Genomic DNA, 12,000 nt, shown 5'->3' with positions numbered 1-12,000 from the left:
TTATGTATCGAAAATGGGTCATGTAGGTCCACGCTTTGGTATAGCCCCCATATAACGGTTCCTCCCGATATTCGGTATTTTGGTGATTTTAGCCACATTATTCACACGAAATGTTTCAAATTTGGTATTTAAAGTTCGTAATGAATACTACAGCCTATGACAGAAGATTGTTTGTGGATCGTCTTGTATAACCCCCATATAAAGGTACACACCGAGATTCAATATTTTGATGATTTTAGCGACATTATTCACCGGAATTGTTTCAAATTTGGTCTTTGAATTTCGAAATAGATACTACAGCTTATAACAAAAAATTGTCTGTGCAGGTCCACGCCTTCGTATAGCCTCCATATAACAGTACCTCCCGATATTCGGTTTTTTTTTTTGATTTTAGCGACATTATTTACCGAAATTCTTTCAAATTTGATATTTGATTTTCGGAATAGATACTACAGCCCAAGACAGAAAATTGTCTGTGCAGGTCCTTCGGTATTTTGATGATTTTAGCTGCATTACTCACCGAATTTTTTTAATGTTTTGCATTTGAATATTCTAATGGCTTATTACAAAAGTCACCTATGCAGGTCCACGTCATTGTATAGACCCTAATATAACGGCTACATTCGGTATTTTTAAGATTTGAACAGAATTTTTAACGGATTTAATTTATTTATTTTTTTTTTTTTTTTAAATTGCCAAATTTGTTTTTTTTTACTTGTTTTTTTTTTTAATTTACCCTAGCTTTTAAGAAATCACTCTTTATAAAAAAATCCGTCTGTATAGGATTTTTGTACACTTTTAACACCAATACCAAATTCATCCTTTATATCTACAGTACCTCAAACGAGGACATGTAGGGTCCATTATCGATGCTAACGGAATGACAACCTTCATATACCCTTACTTATATGGCTGACTTCCTGGACATATTTACATATTTAAAATTCATGCCTTTTCAGGACTTTGTAATAAAAGTAGATGTTAACAGATTGAAAACTAACATCAAACATGTTTAGACATCTATAAACATTTTCCATCTACGCTAAGGCGGGCAACTTTAATTCTCGGCGAAGCTACGAAACCAAATTTTTCGAATTTTATAAAACTTATATTTAATTTATCTTTGCACACCCATTTTTTATTTATTTCCACAGAATCTGCAAAGGTAAATTAATTTCCCGCAAACCCGAATTAGGAGTTCTTCAAACTCCCGTAATCCTCTCGTGAAAAAATCCAGTTTTTCCATTCTCTCTCTCCGCTATTCACCTCTTTTTTATTCATTTAACTGCAGAAAGGACTTAACCATCATTATGGTATTTGTGACATCTGAAACTGATTACCGGACAAAAGAGAAACAAAATATTCTTAATCTGATTGAGTGAAGGGAGGGAGTGGGGGACGAGTGCTTTACGGGGTAACAATGGGTTTTTAAATGTGGTCACCAAGAAGAAATGCAAAACCCAACAAGCATAGGGGCCGGCAAGTTATTCATCTTCTTCGGTTTGGCAAAGTTACTCAAGAAAGTGTTTTTTGTGGCAAATTTCTGTTTTTTTCGTTTCTACGCCAGGTACCATCTGTATTCATAGCTTGACCCAGCTCACCACAACAAAAGAAGAACTACAAAGGACATTCCCCCCAACCACTTCTCAGTTTTGTTTCTATGAAAGAATAACTTCATTAAACAAAATCCTTAACTGAGTTTTTTATTTCCTCTTTTGTTTTTAACTTTACTTTGGGGTTCTCTTCAATATTATCTTCAATTTTGTTATGAATTTGTGTTTCTACTCCAAAAAAAAAGTAGTCCATCTTTTTTCCAAGTTTTTCAAAGGTAAACATTAACTGTAAAGTTTATTACTTTTTTCCCCCAGTTTCTTTGGAAGTAAGACTTGGCAAACAAAGGAGAACAACAAAATTAGGTACTCGGGACAAATTTCAATTTGTTTGGCTTTTAAAGTACCCCCACCATAGTTGTCGCATGCACTGACTGCCTGACTCCATTCAATAGTGTCCTGTGGAAGGAGGGAAAGCTCAATAGACTCGAAACAACACAGGACAGGACATTTGGAAAGGACATTAAATTTAATAAGTAGCTTGATGAATGACTGGCTTACCGTGATTGAGAATATTGTAATAAATTTCCGAGTAAATGAAGTCGACAATTTTCGGGGGAAATGAAACAAAGTATGTAGTCAACTGTGGACATTTTTTTTATCAAAAACTTAGACTGTGCAACAACACAAACAAATGATAGCAGGACACATAAATCATATTATGAAAGTAGAGCTAAACAAGTAAAAAAGCTATAAGTTCGGCCGGGCCGAACTTTGAATACCCTGCACCATTTGGAACGAATTTGGCAATTCTCAAAAACAAAAAAATCCGTTAAAAAATATATTAGGGTCTATACGACAACATGAAACTGCGTAGGTAACATTTGTCATAAACCATTACAATATTCAAATGCGAAAATTAAAAAAAAATCCGTCATAATGTCGATAAAATCAAAATACCGAATATCGGGAGGTACCGTTATATGGGGGCTATACGAAGACGTGGACCTGTCGTAGCCTGCAGTATCATTCACGAACTTCAAATAATAAATTTGAAAGAATTCCGGTGAATAATATCGCCAAAATCATCAAAATACCGAATATCGGGAGAAACCGTTATATGGGGACTCTACGAAGACGTGGACCTGCACAGAAAATTTTCTGTCGTTGGCTTCAGTATCCATTACGAACTTCAAATATCAAATTCGAAAGAATTCTGGTGAAAAAATGTCCATAAAATCATTAAAATGCCGAATATCGGGAGGTACAGTTATATGGGGGCTATACGAAGACGTGGATCTGTCATAGGCTGTAGTATCCATTACGAACTTCAAATACCGAATATGAAACAATTCTGGTGAAAAAATGTCCATGAAATCATCAAAATTCCGAATATCGGGAGGTACCGTTATATGGGGACTCTACGAAGACGTGGACCTGCACAGACAATTTTCTGTCTTAGGCTGTAGTATCCATTACGAACTTGAAATATCAAATTTGAAAGAATTCCGGTAAAAAATGACGCTAAAATCATCAAAATACCGAATATCGGGACGTACCCTTATATGGTTGCTATACGAAGACGTGGACCTGCACAGACAATTTTTTGTCTTAGGCTGTAGTATCCATTACGAACTTCAAATACAGAATTTGAAAAAAATCTGGTGATAAAATGTCCTTAAAATCATTAAAATACCGAATATCGGGAGGTATCGTTTTATGGGGGCTATACCAAAACGTGGACCTACATGGCCCATTTTCAATACCAAAAGTCCTGCAGACATAACATACATTAGAGCAAAATTTTAACAATCTACTTCAATTCGTTCGGAAGCTAGAGTGATTTCCACAGACGTATAGACGGACTGACGGACGGTGGTGTCTAAAATGTATATTTCGAGGTTTTGCAAACGGAATGACAAACTTAATATACCCTCCATACTATGATGGAGGGTACAAAAAGAAGACACATGTTTCGGCTTTTTGAAAGTTTTGCAACGTGAGATAACTTAAAAAGAAGGGAAAAAGTTACACCCCCCCCTCCCCCTCCATACTTTTGGAAATTTTCGAACTAAGTTTCCGCGGAAACCAGGCATTTTAGGTGTATAGAGTCTTCAGCAAAAATGCAGATATTGGGTACATTTTGGTTGACAATTTTAACCCATAAGCACGTCAAACAAAAGGGTATTTTTGGCCTTTTTTTAAAAAATATGGCTAAAAACTCCCTTTAAATGGGATCGTAGCAATTGAAAATATTCCACAAAAGTATTTGTCATAAAATTCTACTATGGGTCCTAGAAGACGTCAAAAGTATAAATCTTACTTAAATCCCAGAAATTTGAAAATATTAAAAAAAATGAGGGTGAAAGTCGTACTTTGTATGAGTTTTGGGCAAACATCACCATTGCACCCACACTCAATTTTTCTACCCAAAACTATTTCAATGTCTTCATATGAAAATGCTAGAATCCACGAGTGACCTCAATATAAAATTTCAGAATTTCAAATCTATAACTTCACCCAATATCAAATTTAGGAGCATTTAGTACGCATATCCAAAAAAAGCTACATTTCATCGTATTAGCAATAGCAAGAGTCTTCCAAACTTAGTACTATAGGGTGAGCGGAAAAAAACTGCAACCAACTTCAGACTGCTGCCACGCTTTAGCCACTCGTCCGACAGATGTTAAAATTATTCCAGTGACAGCTCATTATATTGTTTACAAGCGTGCAAGAGCATTTTGGTGAGAATTTTCAAGAAAAAAAGTTATTCCTGATGGATTTCAAGCGTGATAGTGTGATTTCTTTATATTTGTCGGGAAAACAACAAGTGGCTGTCGTTAGAGCACTCCAGCATTTAAATGTGAATAAATCTTTTGTGTCTCATACCATCGCTTGTTATCGTGGCGTTACTGGTAGCGTAGCCCGACGTCAAGGAAGTGGAAGGAAGAAAAAAGCAACATCAGCAGAAATGGTTCGAAAAGTAAAGAAGTGACTTGATCGAAACTGGCGTCGCAGTCGCGGTGGCCGAAAAATGGCTTGTGAGCTGAACTATATTTCAATATTTCATTTGGCAAATATTAAACCAGTAAAGAAAGTCTTAAAGTCGGTCGGGGCCGACTTTATGATACCCTACACCACTTTGCTAATTTAGTAGAGCTCCGCATAACAATTACAAGTCTTATGGGAGAATTCAAAATTGGCATACTTATTTTCAGGTCCAATCTGATCGTATCCATACTATTCGGACTGATATTACACGTTTTGTGCATAACAAAAGGCAAATCGGACGAAGATATGTATGGGAGCTATATCTAAATTTTGACCGATTATCTCCAATTTCAATAGGGTTCGTCCTTGGGCCAAACAAATGATTTATGCAAAATTTCATCTGGATAGGTCAATAAATACGAACTGTACTTTGTTTACAAAAATACATGGACAGACGGACGGACATGCATAAATCGACTCAGAATGTGATTCTATGCAGATCATCAAAAGGAACTATGGGTCTATCTTTTTTCCATTTGCCTGTTACAAACAAATGCACAAAGACATAATACCCTGACCACCTTGTGGTGTAGGGTATAAAAACGAGTTCGGGGTAAAGCCATTGAATATCCAAAAAGTGCAAGAACTTACACCGCAACAGAAAGAAAATAGACTCAAAAGAGCTAAAGAGTTGCTTCGCTTGGCCGAAAGTGGTAAACTGCTGAATTTGGTTATTTCCGATGAGAAAACATTCGTTATCCATCAGTTTTTAAACAAACAAAATGTCCGTGTTTACTTGTCAAAGAGGCCAGCTGAAAATTTGCATCTCCGGTTGGCCACCAGAACTCAAGCGCTGATGGAGTGGGCCGCCACAACAGCCGATGGTCGCTCTCCGCTCGTATTAATCGACCGTGGCATCAGAATAAATGCCGAATATGATCAGGAAAATATTCTGGAGGGTGTATTAAAGACTTGGGCATGCAAACATTTTGGCCGCAGACTTTGGACATTCCAACAGGACTCAGCACCATGGCCACACTCAGCACGCGCCACCCAAGAATGGCTACAAAATGAGGTTCCTCGCTTCATTTCTCACAGCGCACAATGGCCACCAAAATCTCCGGATACCAAACCGTCGAACTATTGTGTCTGGAGTATTTTGGAATGCAAGGTTGGCACTAAAAAATGCCAAAGTTTCGATCACCTCAAGCAATCGCTTCGAATGTTGCTCTGGGCCAAAATACCGCAGAGCAACATTCGGGCAGCGTGTGACGGTTTCATTGGCCGTTTGAAGGCCATAATTTGTGCCAAAGCTGACCAATTCGAACAAATCTAAACTTATTCTAAAATTTGATGCTATTTCCCAAATTTTTTGCTTTCATTCAATAAAATTAAAAAAAATTAAAAATTATGGCGTTTGACTTTGTTGCAGTTTTTTCTTTTATCTCACCCTGTATATTCTGCAACTTCATGTTTTGGTTGCCTCGCAAATACCCCCCAATAAAGTCCTTAGGACATGATCCAACTGATCCTCCTGTGATTCCTACACCACATTTTATAATGAGACGAACGAAATGGAACGTTAAGGAGGCGTCCAAAGCTTGCCCGAATGGCATGTTATTTGAAGTTATTATTTTTCTGTTCTCGTTCAACAACAAAATCTGAAATTGTATAACAGACCAACTGCAACCAAAAGGAAGCGAACAACAGTCACACGACATGATTGTAAAACTTCAGCTAATTTAAAGTTTGATTTGTGTCGCATTACTGATGATGACGAAAGAAAAAAATGGATGAAAACAAAAATAAAAACTACGACACAAATACAGACAACGAAACTAGCGCAACAAAGAGATATTGACAAAAGGAACAAGCAAAAAAAAAAAAACAACAACAACAATGTCACTCAATAATCCTACAAGCACAAAAGGGGGAAATGACAAAAGAAAAAACATCATTGACTTCATTGAACAATGCCACTGCATGGCGGGCGAATAGGAACCGGAAGAGCAGCAGCATTCCGTTCAATACTAATGAAGAAAATATTGGTAATAAGCTTCGTGTCAGGCTAAGTGAAAGGAACTGGAATGAACGAAGGAAACACAGCCGAGTAATTATTTGTTATGTTTTGCAATTACGTCGTTGGACAAGTTGAAGTCGCAGGACATGTTGGAACCTTATTTTCTAAATGTTAGAAAAAACAACTACATATATACTCGAAGGAGTCTGAAATTTGTTCATGAGAGTGACTGACGGAGGGAAAGATAGATGAACGAAAGCGTTTTTGGAAATTCCTGCTTTAAGGAAAAGTTCTTAAATGGTACTGAACTTCCAACAGTGGTACCATTTGGTGTTATGTGATTGAGTTAAAAACTTGAAAGTGAGGTATGAGAGTCAACGTCGGAAAGAAGGTTTGAGATATGAAGTTGGTGGCATGGAAATGTATACTAAAATTGGAAAAATTTGGTTTAGGGCAACGAATGGAGGTGGAATTTTGAAATTTTTGTATTTGAGATTCGGAAATGCGTACTACAAGTTCACGAAAAGTACTAAGCACTAGTACTATATTTGGTACAATTTGGTATTGGGGGAACAGCTAGTGCTTGAAATCTGAAATTTAATAATAAGGTCGAGGTTCATGTGTAGCCTGGACATATATGTAATATAAATGAAAAAACAGTAAAGAAAGTTCTAAAGTCGGGCGGAGCCGACTTTATGATACCCTACACCACTTTGCTAATTTAGTAGAGCTCCACATAACAATTAAAAGTTTTTATGGGAGAATTCTAACATACACGCTATGATTAAAGTTCAAAGGACCAAATATGCCGAAGCATTTGGACCTTTTAAATTCGGACTTGCATTGCCCATTTGGTGCAAAATTAATTTGAAATCAGATAAAGATATATATGAGAGCTATATCCAAATCGGAACCGATTTCAATAAAATTTGACAAAGTTATTTCTGAGCTGTATTTGATATATTTCCCTGAATATCGTTGTTACGGAGTGCATATTACGGCTGTGGGTAGCAAATATAACAAATCGGATGAACAGTATATATGGGAGCTATAGCTATATTTGAACCGATCTTCACCATAATGGCTTCTATTCGATCTATTCGGTCGTAAGTGCCAAATTCCATTCCATTTGGACAAATATTAGACGTTTGGTGCACAATAAAACGTAAATCGGTCGAAGTTTTATATGGGAGCTATATCCAAATCTGAACCGAGCTCGATACAATTTAGCAAATGTATTTCTGAGCTGTATTTGATATATTTCCCTGAATATCGTGGGTATGCACTCGTTGGAGTGCATATTACGGCTGTGGGTAACAAATATGACGGATGAACAGTATATATGGGAGCTATAGCTATATCAGAACCGATCTTCATCAAATTTGACATACTAGCTTCTAGACTCAATTCGGTCGTAAGTGCCAAATTTCATCCAATTTGGCCAAATATCAGACGTTTGGTGCACAATAAAAGGTAAATCGGACGAAGTTATATATGGGAGCTATATCCAAATCTGAACCGATCTCGATAAAATTTGGCAAATGTATTTCTGAGCTGTATTTGATATATTTCCCCAAATATTTTTTGTTGCAGAGTGCATATTACGGCTGCGGAGGACAAAAATAACAAATCGGATGAACAATATATGTGGGAGCTATAGCTATATCTGAACCGATTTCTATCAAATTTGGCATACTTTTTCTCAGGCCTAATTTGGGTTTATATGCAAAATTCCACACAATTCGGGCTGATATTACACGTTTGGTGCACAATAAAAGGCAAATCGGAAGAAGATATATATGGGAGCTATATCTAATTTTTGACCGATTATCTCCAATTTCAATAGGGTTCGTCCTTGAGCCAAACAAATGATCCCTGCAAAATTTCATCTGGATCGGGCAATAAATGCGACCTGTATTTTGTTTACAAAAATACATGGACAGACGGACGGACGGACGGACATGCATAAATCGACTCAAAATGTGATTCTATGCAGATCATCAAAAGGAACTATGGGTCTATCTCGTTTCCTTTTGCCTGTTACAAACAAATGCACAAAGACATAATACCCTGACCACCTTGTGGTGTAGGGTATAAAAAGTACTGAATGGTACTAAATTTCATATTGGGTAATGGGATCCCCAAACTTGATACTGAAGGCTGTGCGGAGATGTGGCGATCGCTTTGGAAATATGTACTATAAGTATACGAAAAGTACTAAATAGTACTAATTTTGCTAAAATTCCATTTTGGGTAAGCGGAAGAAGCTGGTAATTTAAAATGTTGTAATTGGGGTCCCTGTATGCGATAGGTTTGTGCTAAAGATGTGGTGTTGGAAAAGTGTACTACAAGTGCACAAATAGTACTAAATAGTACTAGATGTGGTACAATTTGATATTTGGTGAACTGATAATGCTTCAAATCTGAAATTTGGCTTTAGGATCACTGTTTGTGTGTGTATGGTTGAGATTTGGAGGTGGTTTTGGGAATACGCACTAAAAATGTACCAAATCGCACTAAATTTGCTGTTGGGCCAAGGGATTGAGTTTAAGTCTAAAATTTGCATTAGGATCACATTTTATGCGGTTTGGTTAATATAGGGCGGGGAATTTGGAAATACGTCCTAAAAATAGGATAGACAAACTAAAGGATTTTTTCAAATTCTAACAATTCGTGTACCAAAAGTACTCAGATGCACTAAAGTTTGTATCATTTTGATCTTAGGTATGAAACTCGATTCTTGGAAATTTAGTTGATGTAGGGAGGTGGTAAAAACTGCACTAATTGCTACTAAATTTGATACAATTCCATTTTGTGTTAACGGAAAAGGCTGGTAATTTGAAAAGTTGGTATTGGGATCGCTGTTGGTGGTAAGTTTTTGATAAAGAAATGATTATGGAAATGTGTTCAACAATTGTACGAAAAGTACTAAAAAGTAATACAATTTGGTATTGAGTGAGCAGATGGTGCTTGAAATCTTAAATTTTGTATTAGGCTCACTGTTCATTTGTAGCCTGGAAATATGGAGATGATTTTGGAAATATAATTGTATGAGAAGTACTGAATGTACCATATTTAGTATTGGGTTAAAGGTAAGAGCTGAAAACCTGAAATTTGATATTTAGATTACTGGTGGTATCTGTGTTTAAAATTTGGCGGTGGTTTGGAAATACATCCCATAGTTGTACGAAAAGTACTAAGTGATACCAAATTTGATATTTAGTGAAGGAATTGTGCAGAAAACTTAAAATTTGAAATAAATGTTACTGTTTGAATCTGAAGTTGATATATAGAGGTGGTTTTGGATATTTGCTCGATAAGTGCTAAGTGATACTAAGTTTGGTATTAGGTGCAAGGATAGGGCTGGAATCCACAAACTTTGATTAAAATGTCACGGCTTGTATATGGAATTGAGATTGGACGCGGTTTTGTAAATATGTACTATAATTGTACGAAATATACTAAGCAGTACTAAATTCGGCATTGGACAAATTGAAAGGGCTGAAATCCTCAAATTTGACATTGAAATCTCTGTTGGTATCTGGAAGTGAGATATGGTGTTGGTTTCTAAAATGGTACTAACGTTGATATTGGGTAAAATAGAATAAATAGAAATACAATTTTGAAACTTGATATTTGGAGTTGATTTATATTACTGACTTTAAAATGCATCCTATATTTGTACCAAGATTACTAAATAGTACTAAATTTTTTCTTAATTGAAGGAGTTGAGATACAATTCTGAAATTTGATATTGAGGTATATTTTGGTGTCTGGAATTGAGATCTGGAAGAGTTTGTGGAAAAGTACTAAATGATACTTAACTTGGTATCGAATGAAGGGATAAAGCTGATATTGATGTCTCTTTTGGTATCTGGGATTGAAATATAGAGGTGGTGTAATTTTACGGAAAAGTATTATATGGAACTAATTTAAGAGCACTTTTGATATCTAGGATGGAGAGAAGTATATTATGTTTTATATGCGTACTAAATGTTACATAATTTGGTATTGGGTTAAAGGATAGAGCTAAAATTCTGATATTTAATATTAAGTTCACTGTTCGTTTCTAGGGTCTTCATACAGGGTGAGATGAAAAAACTGCAACAAAGTCAAACGCCATAATTTTTACATGTTTTTTTTTTTTTAATTTATGAATGAAAGTAAAAATTTTCGGAAATAGCATTAAATTTAAGAATAAGTTTAGATTGGTTCAAATTGGTCACCTTTGGCACGAATTATGGCCTTCAAACGACCGATTCCCGGCAAAGCGCTTGCTTGAGGTGATCGACACTTTGGTATTTTTTTAGTGACAGCCTTGCTTTTCAAGATACTCCAGACACAATACTCTAACGGATTGTTATCCGAAGATTTTGGTGGCCATTCTGCGCTGGAAATGAAGCGAGGGATCTAATTTTGTAACCATTCTTGAGTGGCGCTTGATGAGTCCTGTTGAAATGTCGAAGGTCTGCGGTCAAAATGTTTGCGAGCCCAAGGCTTTAATACACCCTACAGCCAGAATATTTTCGCGATTATATTCGACATTTATTCTGATCGACCGTGGCGATTAATACGAGCGGAGAGCGCCCATCGGCTGTTATGGCGGCCCACACCATCACCATGGCCGGCGCTTGAGTTCTGGTGGCCAACCGAAGGTGCATATTTTCAGCTGACCTCTTTGGCAAGTAAACACGAAGATTTTGTTTGTTTACAAACTGCTGGACAATGAATGTTTTCTCATCGGAGAAAACCAAATTCGGCAGTTCACCACTTTCGGCCAAGCGAAGCAACACTTTAGCTCTTTTGAGTCTATTTTCTTCCGGTTGCGGTGTAAGTTCTTGCACTTTTGGAATTTTAATGGCTTTAACCCGAGCTCATTTTTCAATATTTGCCGAATGGAATATTGCGTTATGTTGAGCTCACGAGCAAATGCTGGAGTGCTCTAACGATAGCCACTTGTGGTTTTCCAGCCAAGTATAAAGATCTCACACTATCACGCTTGAATTCCATCACGAATAACTTTTTTTCTGGAAAATACTCACCAAAATGCCTTTGTACGCTTGTAAACAATAAATTGATATTCGTAGTAAAAGTTTATAATGGGTACTAAAGTCTATGACAAAAAATACTTATTGAGGAGGACGACTACATATAGCCCCCATATAATAGGTCACTTTGAAAGGTTTTTTCTACAGTTTTTTATACCATAGCGTAGAGAGTAAGTTAAGTTTGTCATTCCGTTTGCAACACCTCAAAATAAACATTTTAGACCCCGCAAAGTATATATATATTCTTGATCAGCATATAATTCTATGTCGATTTAGAAAATGGGCCATGTGGGTCCACTTCTTCATATAGCCCCCATATACCTCCCGATATTCCGTATTTAGATGATTTTGCTGACACTATTTACCGGAATTGTTCCAAATTGGGTATTAG

At 36.5% G+C, this 12,000-nt stretch overlaps 1 protein-coding gene across 2 annotated transcripts in view; it reads left to right on the top strand.

Annotated features, from left to right (window-relative positions):
* LOC101896332 (uncharacterized) overlaps positions 1-12,000 on the top strand; it is a 379,916-nt gene that overhangs the window by 319,127 nt on the left and 48,789 nt on the right. The gene's annotated exons all lie outside the window — the stretch shown is intronic.

The sequence above is a fragment of the Musca domestica genome, unplaced genomic scaffold (assembly GCF_030504385.1).
Source record: "Musca domestica strain aabys unplaced genomic scaffold, Musca_domestica.polishedcontigs.V.1.1 36, whole genome shotgun sequence".
Classification (NCBI taxonomy): domain Eukaryota; kingdom Metazoa; phylum Arthropoda; class Insecta; order Diptera; family Muscidae; genus Musca; species Musca domestica.
Note: the sequence above shows the minus strand (reverse complement) of the source record. Positions and strands in the feature narration are given on the sequence as shown.